Here is a 22282-nt window from a genome sequence, read left to right as displayed (position 1 = left end):
GAAGTTGGTTGCACCTGAGACAGGCAGAGGTAGGAAAGTTGCACTTGTGTGTATGAAGGTGAACAAAGAAAAGGAAAACTGAGATGAGAACAGATAAATGCCAGAAATTGGGGGAGCTGATATAGTACAACCCGCTGGTCAGAAGTGCTTTCTACTTAGTTTCCATGGCTTTCTGCTGTTCTGCTCAGTGGTAGTGTTCTCATATCCCTCCCCAGAATGTGCAACACCAGAGGTGAGTCACAGATACCAGGTCCAGATGATTTCTACCTGTCTCTTTCTGATGCAGCTGCCACCCTGATGAGCAAGGGCCAGTCCACTACCTCTGTATGCCAAGTGTGAGGGGTGGAAAACAGGGCTCAGTACAAGAGCTGGCAACAGTGCAATGGCCAGTTAGTGAGATTTATGATAAAACAAAAACAAAAGTATTTTTAAACCTGTCTAAACTGCATACCTTTTCTCTTACACCTGCAATCTCTGAAAATAACCATGAATATGAGGAATGAGCATAAAGTGTCCTGATATCCCAAGCTCCTGCATCCTCACCCCTGATTTTTAGTTCAGACTGACTATACCTGAATACTGAGATAGGGCAATATTCACTTGTTAGTAACTATCAAAAAATACTCTTTCATATTCACAATTTGCACAGAGAGCACAATTTTTACAAAAAGTACTTCTATGAGTATCTGTCAAACCATTGTCGGGGCACTCTCAGATTGCTGTCACTATTGGTTTTAACCCAGGTGGCCAAGATTTAGTCTTTAAAGAGCTGATGTAGTCTGCATTAGTTTTGCCTTCAAATATTTGTTCTTCTCTCAACCTCTTTGCCCACAGTTTACAACGAGATGCATATTCCCACTGCAGTGCTCAGGTACCAATATTTTGGAGGTGCCAGTTGGGGTTCAAATACTTGATGTCATAAACAAAGAAGTGAGGAAGACACTTAGAGGTAACAGGAAGTATTTAATTAATGAAGGTGAAGGTGCAGGCAACACTCCTTAGTTTGGAGTAGAGTGGGTGTGGCAGGTGAGACCTGGGGCCCAGGTTTCGCCACATGCATCTAAGATGGCGACTGGCAGAGAGCCAAACGGGCGTGCTGAATGCGCCTTGAGAAAAACAGGAAGCGTTTACCATTGGCTGTATGATAATTAGTTCAGCCGCCTAGCTCATGGACAGATATATCTTACATGTATGCTTGAGCTCGTGATCGTTTGACCTTTAATAGGATTGGATGGACATATCTGATTACAATTGCTTATGCATGAGACTGCTTATATATTGAGGGTGTTATCCTAATAAAGAGGAAGCTGCTTCATGAACTTCTGAAGTGTACGTGTCCTTTGTTCCGCTGGTCAGCAGCAAGCGGCAGCAAGTGGCACTGGGTTGACTGAGAGACAGGTTCAAGGTCCACAAATCTAGAAAGTCCAGAAATCAGTGTCTTATATGTCTAGCTCTAAAACATTTATTCTCCTATATAGACTTGATTGCTCCCATTGATTACCTCCCATTGATTATCTTGTAATACTTGATTACAATAATGTCTAAATTTTCCCCCATTGGTTAATTTAGAAAACCTAATTAGAATACTGTCCACTTCATCCCCATTGGTTGCTTGAGAATGCTGTGCCTGAGGCGGGAGCTGCCATGGTGATAAGTGTTTAGTGGCGGGAGTTGTCATGGCAGTGGTACTTACAGAGATTCCCTGTCTTTTCCTCCACTGGCATTTTTCTTGTAATTTGTCTCCACCATCTTGGTGTACCTGAACTCCTAACAGTATCAACATTGCAAAAGTATGGCATTCCCAAATAATTATCATTAATCTTTGGAGAATTTTTTTCTTTCTTCTTTACATCAACATTCCCTATTGCTTGTTCCATCCAGTCCTATTGTAATGTGTAAAGCTGCTCCCCCGCCCATCAGGTACAGTCATTTTGCCTGCCTCCCAACCACTTGTCAATCTGTGAACATCCTAGCTAGCTATTGGTTCATCAGTCAGCTTGCATGTATCCTTCTCCCATATTGGTCCCCTGTTAGCCCGGCAGAATTCAACTGTTTTACTGTAGCTCCCCCACCATCTTTTTCCATTCTTCTGTCTGTCCTACACACTTTTCTCTATCCTCCTAGCTTTTCACTCTCTCTAGCACATGCTGTTTCTTTTTCTTTCTATTTTCCTCTCATTTTCTCTCTTACCCTGCAGAGAGACACTCTGATTGCTTAATAAATTTCCTTATGTGATTTCCCGTGTTTGGTGTGGTTTTTGTGGGATTCCTTACACCTATCCCTTCTCACTTTGCTGAGTGGCTTCTCTTCCACTTTTTTTTTTTAATGTTGTTGTATTCTGACCAAAGAAATGATGTTAATTACATGTGCTACTGGGGTTCACAGTTGGTGTCCAGGTCCTTGTGATATCGCCGTTTAATGGTGACCAGTTCTGCTCCTTCAAATGTTGAAGATTAAACACTAGAGAAGTACGCCAAGACAAGCATATTAAGCAGGTTTTATTTAAAGGTAATAATACAGACTTCTCCCAGAAGGAAGAAGGGGACCATGCCTGATGTTCTAAAGTCCAAAGAAGTGAGCACACCCTACATCTTTTATAGGTCAAAGTATCTTTTGTTCTCCAGTTCTCTCTCCCCTTATCTCTCCTTCCTGCCTACATGACAAGGCCTGGTTTTGCATTAAGTGAGAAGCCATGGGCAGGGGGAGGGCCAAGGTGATTCAGGCAGGTAAGGGCCCAAGGTACATTAATTAGCAGCTCTTTGCCTGCAGTCCTTGATAAAGGCAGGCAAATTTGGTAATCAATGGGCTCTGAGATCCTTGACATTCCATTCTCCCAGAGCAGTCTCCAACTGCCAGAGGCAGATGTCTTTCATGGCCTTCATTTCCTGGATCACCTATTTCTACAGTAACTGCCTGTCCTTAATTCTGGCTTCACTTGGTTACTGAAAGTGAAGGTGAAAACATGATTCTGTGGGGTAGAATAGAATGGGCTGAGCAAGAGAAGCTCAAGTCTCCACAGTTGGCAAATTTGTCTCACTTGCTGACTGTGAGGCATTCCCTTCCCTATACAGATCTGATTGAAGACCTCACCCCATTTGCTCCCCTTAGTTATCTAGTAACACATTATTAGAATAATGTCCAAAATTCTCCCATTGGTTACGTTAAAATACAAAATTAGAATACTGCCCACTTTGTTATCATTGATCATTTTATAATGCCAAACCTGAGTCGGAAGTTGCCATGGTGATAAGTCCTTAGTGGCAGGAGTTGTTCACTGCAATGGAACTTATGGCAAATAAGGATGAGATGACTCATCTTCCTGGCTCATCTTCCAGCGGCATTGTGCTGGTAACCTGCCTCGCCATCATGGAGTACCTGAACTCTAACACCTACAAGCTAGGAAGCAAAACAAAGTGATTTCCATTGTTACATTTTCCATTTAAAAATGGAATATTCATCTTACTGTAAGCTCCCTCCAAACCACTGGTGGCGAATTTACCACAACCAACACCCCCACCAGAGTTTATTCTATTTTACCAAGATCTTTGACCCCAAGGGACAAAAAAATAAAAGTACACTGGGGGCCCCTGGGCCACCATCCAATCCTTTGGGACCCTGACATTGGCTGGGTTTAACTCAGACACTGCTGGAATTTCACAAAAGCACCCTTCCACCTGGGCTGTCCCGGGTTCAGCGGCAAGGCCCCCACTCTTGATCCCCAGAGTGCCAGTGATTTCCCGGGAGGGAGGGTACGCACGCGCACTATGCTGGGGCAGTGGCTCTACCTGGTGGTGTCACCAGGGGGCGCTGCCGGCACAGGTTTGAGTGGTGCTGGGTGGGTGGTGGTGGCTCCTTCTGTGACTTCAGTGCTGCTTGAGCGGCTGCAGGCTTTCAGTGTTCACGTGGACAGAGCAATTTTGTTCAGCTTCAAGGCAAGAGGTCTGCTGTAGGGCAGCAGAACTTGTGCCAAAGAGCTCTTCCTGGACAGGATTGAGAAGGTACTGTGCACTTCAGGCCACCCTTGCCCTCTGTGACTTTTTGCTCTCAAGCTATGCTGTGGTTGAGCTTTGTCACTGTCCCCAGACCTTCTGGACAAGACCTGAGTGAGGTAAGTCATGCTAAAACTCTATATTTCTGGATCCCTCTTGAGTCTGATGAATGAAAGCTACACTGTCCCAGGGAAGGAACTCTGGGAGATGTGGTTTATACTGTATAGCAGCCATTTCTTATTTGGTGAACTTGTGAAATCACAGGGATGATGATTGTAAGATCATGGCCCACAAATGACAGACACAGGAGACAGCACTCAAACCTCAGATCAGCAAGCTTTGCTTTATTTTTAAGCAAAGTCAATCAGGCACAGGAGGGCCCATTTTCTGGGTATGGAGATGGCCTGCAGGTTACAGAAGAAATCTGGGTTTTATAGTTTTGGAGATTATGGACGTGCAGACTGCACAGTCAAGGAATTAATTTTGCTGGTTAAACTTTTAACTTAGGAAGGTAGTTGTAAAAGATTAAAATTTATTGTTATCTGGGGAGATAGGAGTTCAGATCTTGAGGAAAGAGTACTCAAATCTTGCCCATTGCTTTTCTTTCTCTGATATCCACTGTTTCCCAGAGTTATGATAATTTTCTTTGCCTCCATTTAGGACTATTTTGCACTGGGAGAAGGTCAAAGTCCAGAGCAGTGCATTCAGTATCCACCCCTTTCCTTCAGGGCGCATTGTTATTAAGAAAAGATTTACTGAGAGGTTATTGCTTGACTAGTTTTCCCTCCCTCCTACAAGGTGCAAGTGTCTCTGTTTTTCTTTGGGAGCTATCTTGTAGAAGTATAATTTTCCATCACTCTTTGTTGAGAAAACGACAAGATGACACTCAGACATTAGGAGAAACCAAAGTTAATTTTACGCCAGAGGTCCCAAAGAAGATTAGCACTCCATTATTCTAAGCCCTGATCCACAGTTTCTCACAATAATTATATGTTATTTGATGTCATCTTAGACTCATCCTATCATTGGAGCTTTTTCTTCTTTTTTTTTTTAATATCTAATCTATGTGACTGAAGGCCTCATGCCGTGTCTCTAACATAAAGTGTGCTCACAGAAGAGAAAAGAAGAAACAGCTCCTCTCACAGACATCTATTACATTTCAGGACAGATTAGTTATACTCTTAGGGCAGTTATTTATTGGTCAATTTGACTTCCTGGAGAAAGGCTAAGAGAGGGGAGGGGAATTGACCCCTTCCCCACGCACTGGACTCTGACCATAACGTTTGTTGTAATTTTATTTCACAACCAGGTCTGGTTTTGTCATCACTCCTTCACTCAAAAAACATGAAGAAAATGTTACCTCCATATATAGGTGAACAAATGGAAGTACTGAGAAATTGAGCAATTTTCTGATGGTATTGCAATTAGTTCGTATGCATGTTTGTGCTTGTTTTTTGGTACCAGTGATTGAACTCAGAGGTGCTTAACAACTAAGCCACATCCCCAGCCCTTTTTTATATTTTACATAGAGACAAGGTCTTGTTGAATTTCTTAAGCCTTTATTAAGTTGCTGAGGCTGGCTTTGAACTTTCCATTCTGCCTTAGCCTCTCAAGTGCTGGGATTACAGACTTGTGCCACCATGACTGGCAGCCTTGCAATTAATTAGCTGAAAATCAAGGGTGAAACTCAGGGCTTATGCTAGTCATGGGCCCCTTTGTAGGATGATCCTCATCATTTTTAATGGATATGCAGCTGATCCAAATCAAGAATAAACCTGTTTGAGAAAGGAGATGGATGTAGGAAGTGAAGTCTTTCACCTAAAGCACCCTGTGAGATTTGCTTTCCAGGTCGTTCAGTGGTTCTTGTCCTTCTTTCCTTTCCCTTTGACTTATTGTGCTGTGATGAAATTTTTTGCTTAAAATATCATTTTTGTAACTATTCATCATTTTTTTTTCTAATTTCCAGAACATAGCAAAGATGAACTTAATGAAATCAATCCATCTGAAACCATGGAAAATTTCTTCACTGAAGAGAGTATGCATGGTTCACATTGCCATTGCCAATTCCCATTGTAAGTGTGATTGCATTGATATTTATATTAGAAATAGCATAAAGAGGGAGGCAGTCCTCTTCATTGTTGTTAATGAAGTAGAGATAATTTCTAGTCTTAACATTTTTCTTTAGGGAACATACCAATTGCTATTATTGAAAGATATGTACAATCCCCAGCACCACAAAAAAAAAAAAAAGAAAAGAAAAGAAAAAAAAAGATAGATACGTAGTTCAGTGTTTCTCCATGGTTCCATGGTGAAGCACAATCTTTAAACAATTCCAAACTGTTGTAGAATAATATTCATATAAAACACATTAGAAATGAACACATACAAAAATGAGATGAAAACATCCAAGATACAAACAATGCAATTCATATGTTGGTTTGTTCAGCATTCATTGTAAGATGCTGTGCATGATTCTAAAGGTTGAGTCTGAAAATCTGTGCTGAGCTTTTTATGACCCAGGCATGGTCTACAGCAGCCACACCTGCAGTCAACATGTGGAAGGTCTTCCCTCCAGAATGTGGAGACCCTCCCATAGGGTGTCTGGCCAGACATTAACAGGGCAGTTGTTCCCCTCCAGGGGACTGCTTGAGAGGTTTTTGATGGTAAATTAATAACTCTTCACCAACACTAGAAAATCAAATGAGTTTTCATTTATATTAGGTTTTCTATCAATATTTGCCCTGTTGTGAATTAAAATTGAGAATTTGAAAAACACTATATTCACATAAAATAATGTGTACATATTATGTGTTAACATACATAGTATTTTTAGTAAAATATGTATTGATCACCAAAGAAATCACTGGAAAGAATAGTATTGTTGTAAAGTTCTGCAAATCTTGAAATTAGTATACAGCTGGATTCCCCTCTTTCTATATTTTAAGTTCATCTTTTGCCTTGTAACCTGTGGGAAATTCAACTATACACTTTTTTTTTTGCGGTACTGGGGAATCAAACTCAGCCTTGTGCTTGCAAGACAAGCACTCTACCAGTTGAGCTACCTCCCCAGCCTGGTCAACTACACACTCTTGGGAGAAACAGAATGAAAAAGACAAATAACATTTGGCTTTTACAATAAAATAGCTTTGAACTTGTGGTACCCTAGAAGAATCTCTGGTGTTCCAGGATCTGTCTTGACAATGCTGCTCTATATTATTACATTTCAACATGCTCTATTGCTCACAGTGGCTTATTTGTATATAGATATCATTTGTTATTTAGAAATGTTTGTTTTGTTCTTGTGGTTATCTTCCTACTCAAGTCTTAATTTCTTGGCCCCATTGTTTCTAAATTCAAACTTTTAATATATGACTTGAGGGGTTTTTCCATATACTTTACTGTGGTATAATTAATTTATAAAAACTTGCATGCATTTAGGTTGTGTCCTAAGGAATCTTCAGCCCTTCCAGGATAATAAATGTATCCATTTCTCCCAGAAGTTTCTTGCTTCCTCTTTATTACCTCCTTGTTTCCAAGAAACTGCTGCTGTGCCTTTTCTCACTATAAAATTTTAATACATTATATAATCATATATTTTCATGTTCTTATCTATCTTATAGTAGAATTTAGACTTTCACATCTTCTGTGTATTGTTTTCTTCCTTTTTACTACTGATTATTTCTTTGTGTATATTTTAATCTGTTTATCCATTCACTTATTCACCTCTGCTATACATGCAGAACATACATGCGGAACTGTATTTGAATTTCTCTTGGTTGATGCCCAGAAGTGGAATATGTTGACCATGATGTAGGTGTACACTTTAAGAATCTGCCAAACTCTTTCCAAAGAGATAACCACATTACATTTCCAACAGCGTGTTCAAAGTTACAATGGTTCTAAGTTTTCACCCATCCATGTGCATAATCAGTCCTTTCATTTATTGTTAGTATCTTTTTCTTGTACTGGGAATTGAGCTCAAGGTCTTAAGCATGCTAGGTAAGTGTTGTACCTCTGAGATACATCCAGTTCTCCTTTTCTTTAGTACTTCGTATTTTACATAAGAAGTCAACCAAAACTCAGGTCATGATGATTTTTATCTCTTCTTTCAGAAGATTTTATGTTTTTTCACTTACATTTAGATCTATGATCATTCCCCCTTAGTTGCTTATAGTGTTTAAGGCAGAGCTTGAAATTATTTATTTATATGTTTATTTATTCCTTATTTTTTTTTTACATATGGTCACAAAATTTTCCTGTACCATTTGTGGAAAAGATTCTCCTTTTCCCATTGACATGGCATGTTTGTCAAAACTTGCTTGACCACTTAGGTGTGAGTTTGCTTGTGTCCTCTATCTTCATCTGGTCTCATTTTCCTTATACACTGTGATGTTTGCTGAGTTCTGCAATAAGCTTGGAACTGGGTAGTGCTGTTCCTCCAACTTCTTTCTGCTGGTTTGACTCTTCTATACTCCACTCTTTTACTCCATTTTTGATTCAGCTTTTCCACAAGACTTGCTGGGGTTATGTTTACAGATACAATAAATTAATAACTCAGTGTAAGGAATAATGGAGATTTTAAAAAATATTGAATCTTTTCATATATGACCATGACATATCACTCAATTTATTTAGGTCATTTAAATTTCTCTTAGTTTTGTTTTATGTGCACAGTTTTCCAAGTATAGGTCTTGAATTAATTTTTAAGATCTTCATTTTATGTATTTATTTATTTTTTAATGCATATTGTGCTTGGGATTTAACCCAGTAACTCATACATGCTAACAAAGCTCTCCAAAACCCAGCCACTGAGTAATTTTGGTCAAAAATGTTTAGTTTTTTTTTTTTTTTTTTTTTTTTTTTTGGCATGGAATAGGACAGGAAGATAGCAAGCAAGCAGCATGTTTTTTACAATAGCAAAGGTAGTAAAGTGACAGATTCCTCTGAAGAGAAGGGGCCCCAGAGTCAGAGCCTGGACTCCTATAGGAAAGTACTAACTTGTTCTTTTCAAAAGTTTTGGGCCTTCCTCCTTTTCCTATCTCCTCTGACTCCAGGCTCTCTTATTTATTGTTGCTTCCTATTCCCATGCCCACACATCTATTTTAGTCTTTCTGTTGGGTCTCTGCTCATGTCCATGGGCATATTTGTCAGCTAGAAATTTGGCCTTATTGGCGGACACTCTGTGTTCTCTCACTGTCTGCCCTGCCTTTGGCTTCCTCTTTGCCATCCTGTCCTTATTGCCCACACCATTCTAAATCTCCCTCAGGTTTTTATATTAATGTTTCTTTGATGTGTTGTGAAATTTATTCATAAGTACTTACACTTTTTGATATCTGTTGTAAATGGTGCTATTTTAAAATTCAATTTCTGTTGAGTGCAAAGAGGCATGCCTGCATTCCCAGCTACTCAGGAGGATAAGTAAACATAAGTAAAGCCAGTCTGCAAAATTTAAAATACAATTAAATGCAACTGAGTATGTGAGTGTCCCTGGATTTCATCCTCAGAACAACCAAAAATAATATTTTGGTTGTTGTTCTTACAATATAGAAGTGCAATTGATTTAAATTGATTTTTGCAGTGACATTAATTTTTAATTTTTTGTATAACTTTTATCTGCAGAATTTGTCCATTTAATTGTTTTAATCTTTAATCAATAAAAATTCTAATTATTAAGGAATATTTTGGAAACAGATAAAATGAAAGAACAAAGTTAAAATGTTATATTTTTTATTTTTAAAATATATTTTTCTTGGACTTAAAACTCCAATATTTTTAATCATTTGATAACCATATTATTTGTTTTTTAAGAATATTTTATTTGGAGTAGGTAAAAATGTATGTGCAGTTATAAGAAATAAATCAGAAATGTATACTTCACTCCATTTCTCCTAATGGTAAACCATCTTGCCTAACTAGTATACTGACACAATTGGTAAGTTGGACACAGTGTGCTCCAGTTTAAGCCTAGTCAGATTCACCAGAGTTACATGCACTGGCATGTGTGCATGCTTCTGCAGCTTTTCCATATGACTCTTCACATGTAGATTATCATTCAAGATTTAGATTTATATCATAAGCATCCCTTGCAAAGACTTTTGTGTAAGTTGGTATTATTTCCTCAAATTATTTGTAAAATCTGTACACAGTGATGCATGCCTGTAATGCCAGGTATTCAACAATGTGTGTTAATGAATTACACATTGTGTAAGTTTTGTGGATTGACTCTTTTTACCCAGCAACATTCTCCAAGTAGGTTGCTGTGTCTGTCAGTAGGTTCTTTCATGTTATTGTTCAGTTGTAGTCTGTGGCATGGACAAACAGCCCTTCATTGCCCAACATCAAAAGTTCATGAAGATATTTCCAGTTTGGTGGGTGCTTATCAATCTTGCTGTGGCATATTTATATTGTGATATTTGTGGAGCTGTTTCCATTTCCTTGGGATGGATGCCAAAGTGAGCCATTGCTGGGACCCATGTGTAGTTGTTTAAGAAAGTGTCAAAGTATTTTTAAAGGTGCTGTATAATTTTACATTCCCACCAACATATGTAAAGTGATCTGGTTTCTCTGCCTTTTCACCAGACTTTTTTTTTTTTCTGATGCATATGGATTAGTTTCCCATTGAGGTTTTAGTTCTATGATTGAAGTGGGTAACGAAAAATTTTCATGTCTTTACTTTCCCTCCTTTCTTGAATGAATACAGTTGATAATCCTGTAGATCTTGTATTCTATATTACATTAAAGTGATTTCTTCCTTGTATGAGCTTTTTAGTAGAAGATTATACATAGATAGTTGTGTTGATGCTGGACACAGCTTTCTTTTCTTTCAGAGTCTGGTTTTATATACTTTTCTTTATTGAACTTGATAAAATTTCCAGAACTTTCCTTTTATTTTTAGTGTGATGAGTTTTCATTATGAATTGTATCAAATTGTGTCCAATGCTTTGTTTTGCATCTACTAGAAAATTATTGATTTAAAAAGAATGATCCATCTTTACATTCCTAGGAAAATTCTCACTTGGTCAAGATGTACTGTCCATATTTTATATTTCCAAGATCAATTTGTTAAAATTTTTAGAGGTTTTGCACATGTCTTCTTGAGGTATTTGGTCTATAATTAAGAAAACCTGGGCACATTGGTACACATCTGTAATCTCAGGTACCCTGGAGGCTAAGAACAGGAGGATTGCAATTTCAAGGCCAAACTGAGCAATTTAGTGAGAACTTCTCTCAAATTAAAAACTGCTAGGGTGGAAGCTAAATGGTACAGCACTTGCCTACCATGTGTCATGCACTGGGTTTAATTTGCACTATAATAAAAAATAAACTTTAAAAAAAAGTAAACCCACTTGAGCCTAGACTTAATGGAAATATTTCAGTCAATTCAAATTCTTTAATAGATACAGGGCTGTTCAGGTTATCTCTTTCTCATATAAGATTTTATATTTCTAGTCTTTTAGGAAATGTGTCTATTTTATCAATGTCAATGAATTTGTAGACCAAAAGTTGTTGTAATCTTTTTTTATTTCTGTATTCTAAACATTCATATGATCTCTAGTGATATTACAGTTGTATTTTCTAAATGTATTCTCTTGTGATCAGAGCATATAGTTTGCATAATTAGAATCCTTTTAATTTTATTGAGAGTTTTGTGGATTAGACTAAGGTTTTGTCATGAAAGTGTTCTTCCTTGTACCCTGGAAACCAGTAAATTTTGTCCTGTTGTTTTGGTGGAATGTTCCATAAATTAAATTAGGTCAAGTTTGTAACTGTTAAAATCTGTATCCTTACAAATTTTCTGTTTACTTTTTAACTGAGTGGATTGTTGAGATCTCAAAAAATAATTTTGCTATTTTTCCTCTTTTTTCTTTCTTTTTTTTTTTTTTTTTTTGGCACTGGGGATTGAACTGAACCACATTCCCAGCCCAATTTTGCATTTTATTTAGATACAGGATCTCACTGAGTTGCTTAGCACCTTGCCATTGCTGAGGCTGACTTTGAATGATGATCCTACTACCTCAGCCTCCCAAGCTATTGAGATTATGTGTTTCCTCTTTATTTTTATCATTTTTTTCTTCATGTATTTGGCAGTCTTTAGGGGTGCAATGTTTAAGATCATTTTGTGCTCTTTAGGGGTGCAATGTTTAAGATCATTTTGTGCTCTTATGGATTAATCCCTTTCTTAAATAACCTTCTTTATTCCTGATATGATGGTATCTACCTAGAAGTCTATTTTGCCCCATAAAAAATTTTTGAGAGCAGCATCCCTAGTAATAGGACTGAGTGACATCATAATATACCTCCTGACCTATTTCAAGGGTAGGTACCTGTTACATAGTCACTTAGTGCATGTGACAGCTCTGACCTTGAGCACATTTTCTAGATTTAGGGATGGTTCCAGCACCCTCATGTGTTCACATCCTACCCTCCAGATTACTCTTTCAGTTGTGTTGTTTCCCAGCTTATAGATGATGAGATATTCAGGTGGGACATTCCTTGCCCAGTGGAGGACCCATGATGGAGATCCCAGAGTCTGACTTCAAAGCTCTGTCAGTCACTTTGGCCTACTCACAGTGCTCTTCCTGAGGTGTTGAGCTGTGGGTTCATGATGTCTTTCCTTGGTTGAAGTAAATATTTTTTTCAGGAGAGAAAGTCTCAGAGGCATGTCTTAATGTTCACTTCTCTTCTCTGCTGTAAGTCTCATTTGGGCTCATCTTGGTAAGCAGTGAGGAGCAGAAACCAATTAATTGACTGAAGTGCTATTTGGCTGACCTTTGCATTTAACCTTTACCTGCCAACTGTGCTCTTTCCCATAGACATCATCTGCATTGTCCTTGGAGTATTCGCATGTTTACTCGATAAGGGACTGTTTCTGTGGAATGACTGAGCTGTTGTTTTTCCAATCAAGCCAGCAAAATTCTTTTGTGACTTCTCTGTCACCATAGGCTTACACAGCTTATATTATTGCCAGCACTTAGAATATCAGTGTTCATGATTCACAGCACCTTTCAAATGTGTGGACTGGATGGGATGTCCCCATGCATACACCAAGGGCTAAGTTCCAGTGGGCTGTGTCTCCATCCAAGGTCACTCATCTAGGAAGAACATGACCAGAGTAGGACCCAGTCTTCTGAGTGCACATTTATTACTTGGACCATGCTCACTCCTGCTTTATTTGGGATCATAGAATAGTCAACCCTCCCAGGATGCCCTGCACCAATCCTTCTGTAGAACTGCTGTGTCCTGAGCTGCTTCTGAGTTTATTTTATTTTTCATCAAGAAAACTTTTAAACATTCATGAAAGCGTGATGAGATACATTTCCAATGTACAGTAGTGTTCAGTACTTCTGCATTGCATGTTTAACCATTTGAACATGTAATACTACAGCATAAGAATGCTTCATTTTTGCATTTTACTTACTATTGTACCTTTCTGTTTAATAGTTTGCTTGAATCAAAATTCAGATAAATGCCACACACTGTCATTTGTTGAGCACTATGTTTGTGTATCCCTTTCTTTTCCCTTCTTGTTTATTTATTTTGGTACAAGGAATTGACCCTAGGTGTGCTTAACCACTGAGCCACATCTGCAGCACATTTTATTGTTTGAGACAGGGACTTGCTAATTTTTGAAGGGCATTATTAAGTTTCTAAGGCTCACTTTGTTTTGTTTTCTCTTGGCTTTGGTTTTGGTTTTGGTTTTCAAAAATGATGTATTCATATTGATATTTTAAAGAGCAAAAATTGGGTGTTGTCAGCCTCACTATTCTAAAACTAGTAATCCTGTGCTGAACTCCTCCTGGAGGTAAGTCTTAAGTGGTGGGAACAGAAATTTTCTTGTAGTAATAACATTAACAGGTCACTTTTGTTGACAACAGCTGGTACTAGGGTGTGCATAAACAACCATTTGCCTTTGACGCAAAATTCTTGGGGCTAAGGCTGATATTGAAATTGCAATTAATAAAAAAAAATTGCCACCTTTCTGCCTCAGCATCCTAAATTTGGTTTCATAGATTACATGTGAGTTTTAAAATTTATTTTGTGTATTATTTACAACATACACGTGGTTTTGAGATGTATATTCATATATATATGTATATATATTTAATATATATATGTGTATATATATTTAATATATATATATATATATAATCTTCTGAAATACTTCCTTCTGGAAAAATCTCTTTTTGGTAGCAGATCCTGAGTCATTAGTTCCACTGGGAAATGTTTTCACCCCCTACTCTATCCCACACCACAAGTCTTTTAAGAAATCTTTATGAAATGTTGACTTTTTTATTCATGCAGGCTTGGTCACTGAGAAGCCAAGGGTGTGTAGTTTGATGGGATGTTCAAACTTGATGGTCACCAATGGAGCTGAGAGTGTATTCAAAGATTTGTGCTTTCTTTTCTCAGATCTATATTGGGAACAGAGGCCTATAAAGTATATTTACTCTCTTTACAAAGAATGAGGTTGCTGATTGACCATTTGGTGAAAGAAAAAAATATCACAGCACTGAAGTAAAACAGAACTTTGAAGGAGTTATTTCAAGGAAACCTGAAGATAAATTTAGCATTCAACTGTAAGTTGTTTGTGTGTGTGTGTTTGTGTGTGTGTGTGTGTGCACATCTGAGTCTGAGAGAGAGAAGCAAACCAACATTTCAATATACCCAAATATTAAGACATGAGACTTTAGTAATGTGAATTTGAGTTATGCATTTTACAAAATCAGATTAAGATGGCCACAAAAGTCTTACAGGCTGAAGATGAATCTACTGGAAACTAGTTTGTGCATTTGACTTTGTTGATTTCAGGGGAAATAAGGAGAGTGGAGTTCATCCTTCATATAGGGGCACAGTCGTAGACACCATTAAAAAGCAGAATATTTGGTATTCTGGGTAAACATTTGGTGGCAGGCCAGCCCATCTTTCTTCCCAGAACCTTTCTCCTTTGATTCCTTTTTTGCCAATCTAACCAATCTGTCATCCCTGATGAGTTTGCAGCTCTCTTGAGCCTACATTCTTCTAAGTTGTCTTTGCCTGTCCAGATCTGTCATGGGGTCCTCAGTGATTTTTCTCATGAGTCTGTCAGTTCTGGTCCCAGACCCTCCCTCTTTATTCTACCCTATCATCTGCATTCCACTGTCACCTCTAGTCACTTTCATCTTTGGGAACCTTTTGTTTTGGATGATACTGGCCATAGTATTTGGGCTGTGAGTTCAGGGGTCCCTAAGCTCTACCCTGAACCCCACCACTTGGAAGTTGTATAAGCTTATTTCCTTTCCTTGCTGTGTTTTTATCAGTAAGAGGAAATAGGTGATGATGGGACCTGCCTTGTGGAGGTGATGAGTTGGCAGCCTGCAGTGTGGGAATGTGCAGTGTGTGCGGAAGCATGACAGCACTGCTTTCTGCTGTAACCATGGCAGCTAACACCACTATTGTTAATTGAGAACCCAGCATTCCAGCATTGGTGGGAACAGGTCACAGGCCTTGGGTTTATGAAGGATTTGGCATGTGAAAAAATGGAGCAATGTGGCCAGTGACCACCTCTACAAAGCTTATTGTGCACTGAAGCCTGGTGGCTAATGTCCACTAGCATTTACAAGGACACCACATGAGGGGGTAAGGGTCAAGATGAATGCCAGAGAGGAAGGCAGAATCTTGCCCACATATAATATCCTCTGGCAGAAAGGCCTTGTTCTACCTCCTATGTATTATAAGCTTTTTCTTTCCAGTTGGTCACAAAAGGCCAATTTTTATTTATTGTTTTTATCATTCAATGGGGGAAATGCCACTATTCACAAAAATCTGTAGCTTTAATAGGTGTACTTCTTGGAGACAGATGTGGAATCATAATGAGTATCAATAGTAAATACTGTTAGTGCCTATCATGATATAAGGACTTTTGAAAGAAAAAAACATTCACTTCTTTTCAAAGATTTTCAATTTTTTAATGTATTATTTTAGTTGTAGATGCCACCAATACCTTTATTTATGTGGTGCTGACAATTAAACACAGTGCTTCACACATGCTAGGAAAGCTCTTTATCACTGAGCCACAACCCAGTCTTGAAATGTTCACTTTTATTTGAAGGGGGTGCATTTTCTTCTTCACACCAAATCCCCATCTTCCTTGAAACTCTGATCAAGAAATCAAACCTGACATTCAACTTGTCCAAGCACTGAGGCTGGTAGGAATGGTAGTCACATAGCACTTCTAAACTCAGTCCAATGTCAAAGAACTAGTTAGACTGTTTTAGATAGTTGGAATATTCTGACTAAAAAGCTTTCTTTACACTAATTAATCTAGAATTCACCTCCCTACAACTTCTATCCACTTGTCTCATCTCTACTCTCTGAAGGAAGGATCAATGAATTTCTTTCTTTGATATAATTTGGGAAATACTTATATCTGTGGGTGGAGAAAAAGTTGAAGTACATGTCAAGAGCCAACATAATCTAACATTAAATGTCAAGTGGAAACAGTGCCTTGTCACCAATCCTATGAAACAGAACCCGTACTTAAGTTTACAGTGCACCAATCAGAACACTGCCTCTACATTACACAGGGGGAAAAGGCAATTTTACCAGATGTTACATGATCACTGTCAGACACATCAGAAACTCAGCATCATCATACATGATCCTGAAAACATTAAACAACACATTGTCACTTCAGTAGTCATTCTTCATGATACCATGAATCACAAAATGCAAACTCCAAAAATGCAATATCTTTCTGATGTAAGAAAACTGGTGCCAGCACAAAACCTTAGGCATAACAGGAAACAAATATACTAGAAGTAATGCTATTATATACTTAAGAGTACACTAGATATATTTTCCACATAATCATGTAACTATAAAAAGGATAGGAATTAAAATATATAAGAACATAAAAAATTTAAAAGGAACAGGTACGTTTCATATTTGATAATGTTGCTAAAATTAAAAATCACTATTAACTTAAGATTTCTTCATTTTATGTGGTAGGAGCACATGGGGGATGGAAAGATAGTAGAAGGAAACAGACAGTATTACCCCAGGTATATGTATGATTACATGAATTGTGTGAATCTACATTGTATACAACCATAGAAATGAAAGTTGTACCCATTTGTATACAGTGAATCAAAATGCAGTCTGTAAATTTTTTTAAAAAATTTAATAATAAAAAAGATTTCTTCCACTTTTTACCAGAAAATTTTTTTTTCTTTTACCTGCAGCTTCTCACAAAAATAAGCATATATTTCTACCAAAGTTTTCCTAAGAAACCTATAAATTTCTAAGTTATACATAAAATAATTAATGAATGTATTTTCTACTATCAATCACATAAATAATGAATTAATATATTTCCTCTTCAGTCTGTACCTAAAGTAATTATATAATTTGTATTGATAGCATAGATTGATATATGCCACCATAGTAGCATAGAAACAGCAGTGTTCTGACTTGACCTATATTAATCATCTTCCACTGGAAATATCTTCAGTGGTAAAGAATTTGTACTTAAAAAAAAAAAAACTGCCAAATGACTGCTAGGGAAAGTGCCCTGCAGTAGGGGAGAGCAGAAGGAAATTCATCATCTGTGCTACTGTCAGTGACAAATACATGATTAAGTTTAATGTTTTATTGAATTTTCAAACTTGTCTCATTTAACAGCAGAGACCTCTGACTCAACCAATACTTACATGTTTATACTGTAATCAGTGAATTAAAGCCAGAGGTTTCCAGGACAAGCTCCCTTTTTCAACATAGAAATAAGAAAAAACCCAGATTCCTAGATTTATGAACTCACTTATTCACTATAGATTAAATGCGGTCCTTTGCCATAATACAGACATATTGTCAAGGAATGGTGATGACATTGTTTAGATGAAACATTTAATATCTGCCAACAATAATCACCTAATACACAGTTTTTAAGTTGGAAGAGACTTTGAAAGTCATCTATTCTTTTTCCATATCATTGATGAAGAAACAAAGGTGATGTAGAGGGAACAGGAACTCCATAAAGGTCACCTGTTAAACTGCTCATCCATGACACAGTCAGGACTATAGAGTTGGGCTCTCCCTTCTTCAAGCTCTGGTACTTTTACCCAATTAAAGAATTAAGTACAGTCCAAATATTTATAAGAAACCATGACAGTGCTAGAGAGATTAAGAAATAATATCTTATTATTATAAGTGCAAAATTATTGGTATTTTATATACCAGTTAGAGCAGCAAGAACTTTGATTCCTATAAAAAATTATTAATGTGCATATTTTAGACTTTATCACTAAGGTTAAGGACAATTTCTAAAATATGATTTTTTTCTTCCCTTCAAATACACAAACTTTAAATTTTTTTCTTACTAAGATAGACTTAAGTACATTCAAAGTCAGGATAGTCTTTCCAAAATGTCACAACTTTTAACCAGCTTTGGGGAGTAAAACCCCAATAACTAGGAGATTCATAATCTTTTATAGGCATGAGTATCTTTAAAGCATGAAGTAATTATCCCAACCCAGTTTATGCCCTCTGCCTGTCTTTTTCAGGCTCAGAAATTTATTAAATTATTTGAATGCAATAATTATTTCCCCTCTGAGATTTAAATACTAGGCAACAAAAAAGTATCTGAAACTTAACTGCCCAACAACTTGTAAAATGACTCAACTTGTAAACCATTTGCTAAACAATATCAATTCCCACATTATAAAATAAGTAGGGACTTTGGTTGTGGCTCAGTGGTAGAGTGCTTGGTTAGCATGTCTGAGGCCCTGGGTTCAATCCTCAGCACCAGTTGAGTATTTATAGCACCAGTTGACCAGTTGGTCAGTTGAGTATTTTAACAAACAGTTTTGCAGAGATTTAAAAGCAGAGAATCCAAATGTGTGGTAGTTTCTGTGTCAGAGTGACAGCTTGAGTGTCAACTTGGAGTGTGCTGTGTGTGGTCATCATGGGCAGGGTGAAATTTGAGGATTGAGATTCAGAATTCAAACACTGTGGTAATTCTGGTCAAGTCTCATGGTGAGTGACTGGGTAATTAGTTCAGGGTGATGCCATGTCCATTCTCAGGGGTTTCCTTTTATGGGTGTTAGGTGAGGGGGTTGCATGTGGTAAGGTTGATAGGAGTCTGGGTCTGGTGTTCCTCATATGATTTGGAATGTCCACATATGTCCAGGTACTATTTGGTTTATTTTTGTAAGTGAATGCACATAGATTATTTATCAGTTGTACCTGATGGTGGTTTCAGGCAGATGGTGGTGATTTAATGGTACAAGCAAGGTGTGGAGCCATTCTATCTTGACACTTTTACTCAAAATGGTGTAGATTTGGTGAATTATTTTTCTACAAGATGGAGTAATTCAAATTGAGGCACAGCCTGAAAACTACTATTCCATACACCATGAGATGTGTAGAAAAGTCTCAAAGAAGGTTGTGTGTTGATGCTCAAAATCTAGGAATGCACAATCCAGGGACTCAAGTTCATACCCTAAATATTTTTAAAATCATATTTTATGTTTTTATTGATGATTCACATAACATAAAATTTAACATTTTAAAATATATGTATGAATGTCTTTAATGTATTCATATCTCAATTCTTTTGAGGATGGAGCATTTGTGACAAATCAAGAGATGCAGATATCCCAGTGCAGGCAGAGGGTACAGAGGACCTCAAACAGGACAAGGCACAAACAGACAAAGCCATGAGTGCTCCCAACACCATGCACCTAGTTGTGAGAGTTTGGCCTCCTCCCAGATCTATGTATATTTGAGAAAATGCAGATAGGCAAGGATCTGCTTGGGCCTGCCCCTGAGAAGTGCTCTATTGACCTCTCAGGTCAAGGTGGGATTCTTGTGCTTCTAGATGCCTCTGACACTGTCCTGACTTGACCTCAGCTTGGGATGGAGAGGGGAACTGGGAAACTGTTTGCCTTTGGCAGAACCTGGAGTCTGTGCTTGTCTGAGGGTAACCTCATCCCTGCCCCTCCACTCTGGGTCTCCAGTAAAGCTATACCCACCACCATTCTTGCTAGTAAAGATCCTGGAACAGTGTAGAGGCAGGGGTGGGTGAATCACCTCATGTTGCTAAAGGCACATATGGACTTTCCAGGGCTGGGATCTCCTGTGCCTGAATCTTCTTCTCTACAAGATAAATGAGGCAAAAGTCACACATACAGGAAAGAAGCAGCAGAACTATGTAGATTTTTGCACTGCATGAGGAGGTGAGGGAGATGCCTTCCATGGTGCCCAGTTGCTCCTCAGATCCAGGACACAAAATGCACTTGTGAAAGGCAGTGTTTTCAAAATTCTCTGAACATTCAGCAATGGGGGCTGGGTAGGGGCAGGACAACAGTAAAGATGGGTAGGGAAAAATGGTTGACACTATACACAGTCAGATAGAGCTTTGTCTAAAGCTTTGGGGCCTGGCAGATTCCACAACACCACATCTGCCTTGAAAAGCACATGGAGGAAGGTGGTAGGGCTTTACCCAGTCTCCAAGTGGTCCCTTGAGTTCACTTCCAGGTAACCCCCAAAGCACAGAGCAAGTTACACAAGACACTCTAAAAATGAACAACACACAGAGAGTTTCCCCATCCCCATATCATTTAAATTAATCTGGTGGGCCCATAGAAAACAAGCATGTATATTTGGTTTTTCCTAGGTACACATATATAGATTTATTTATGGAGCCCATATCTCACTTCTATGCTGGGAGAAACTGGGGATGCTAGAAGAGGTGAAAATAAAGGACTCAGAAAAAGTGAAAGGAGTGGAGAGGTGGCTGCAAAGAAGGGAATGGATCCCTTTCTTTAAGTTGGGGAGCACGGGAGCTCCACTGACACTCATCCTCCACCCCCAGTTGGTAGGAGGATGGTGTCTGCAGGCAGTTTGAGTCACCCCAGATGACAGCTCTGGTAGCCCCACTGGCTGTTGAAGGAATAGTGAGGGGGTAGGGTAGGCAGGAGGAATGGGGGTGTTGGGAACTAGGAGAGCCATGAGAAGGAGTGGCAGGGCTGGGTAGGGATGAGAAAGTGGCCAGAATTGTGACATAGCTAGGATCATTGTTGCTCTATTGATTAACCCAATGAAATCCTTTATGACATATTGGACATTTCTGATTGGACTGCTTTTGTAATCTTTTTTTTTTTTAATTTTACAGTCCTTTTGAAGATGGCCAAGATTTTTACAATTGTAACAAAGTTTATGGGGGAGTTTAAAGCATCAGCCAGTAAAGAAGCTTTATGAGTTTCAGTTCCAATATTTTGACATGCCTTTATTAAATCAGAAAGTGCAGTATCCACTTTATGGCAAATAGATTTTATTACTTACAATTTTGGTTGGCATTTACGTAAGTCAGTTGTATTCAACAGTCAGAATATTGGCAGCTTCCAAATTGTCTACTTGTCTTTTAATAACTTTACTCAATTGGTTAAGAAAATTAATGAAAGTCTCCCCTGAGACTTGTCCAATTACAGCAAAGGACTTGGAAGGATTCCATGTGTCTGGGATCCTCCTCCATGCTTTACAAACTAAGGTTCTAATCTGGCAATGGCAGCTGTGGGCAACTGAGCTTATTGTTGTAATGTCCCTCTTAGCCCCATGCCAATCAAGTCATCATAATCAATATTAACATTGCCTTGAGCATTATCCTCAGCTTGAACACAGGCTAAATCAGAATATTCTTGTAAAAACACTGTATTTTGGGCAAGAGAAGTAACCATTTTCACCAAACATTTTCAATCATTGGGAACCAAGGCATAACCCTTACCCAGCACCTCTATCATATTGAGTAAAATTTGCTATTTTTTCCACTTTCTGACACCATCCTTTTTAATTTTTTAAACACATTGTTCACATTCTGACTGATTAGCATTATTTAATCTAATGGTGCAGACAGTCAAAATATGAGTTTCTCCCTCTGCAGTTGACTGCCTGAGACATTAAGATAAATGAGACTGGACTGGGGGAGGAAAAGGAAGAAGAGTAGGAATGTAAGGAGATGGCTGAGAAAAAAGCTTCAGTCTTAGAGACTACTGGAGAAGCTTGTAGCTCTTTCAAGGCTATTTTTGAGATAGGATATCGACAAAAATACCAAGCATGTAACACAGGTACAGGAGCCCTTGGCTCCTCATGCAATATTTTACCTATATATTCCCAATTTTGGGGTCTTAAGGACCCACTCCTCTGATTCCATGGACAGTAAAAATCTATTTCAGATAGCAAAGCAGCAAGATCAAAATTACTTACAGTATGTTTAACATTATGAAGCAAATAAAGTTCAGCTCTATGATGACATTGAGGGT

General features: G+C 38.1%; 1 long non-coding RNA gene across 1 annotated transcript; it reads left to right on the top strand.

Annotated features, from left to right (window-relative positions):
* Positions 1 to 3987: 3987 nt before the first annotated feature.
* LOC124973219 (uncharacterized) lies at positions 3988 to 19667 on the top strand. Its single transcript, XR_007106638.1, has 4 exons — positions 3988 to 4108; positions 5956 to 6061; positions 19093 to 19152; positions 19584 to 19667. It is a non-coding gene; the product is annotated as an uncharacterized LOC124973219 (long non-coding RNA).
* Positions 19668 to 22282: the final 2615 nt, after the last annotated feature.

This window comes from Sciurus carolinensis, assembly GCF_902686445.1.
Source record: "Sciurus carolinensis chromosome 14 unlocalized genomic scaffold, mSciCar1.2 scaffold_101_arrow_ctg1, whole genome shotgun sequence".
Lineage (NCBI taxonomy): Eukaryota > Metazoa > Chordata > Mammalia > Rodentia > Sciuridae > Sciurus > Sciurus carolinensis.
This window is presented reverse-complemented; position numbering and strand designations above follow the sequence as displayed.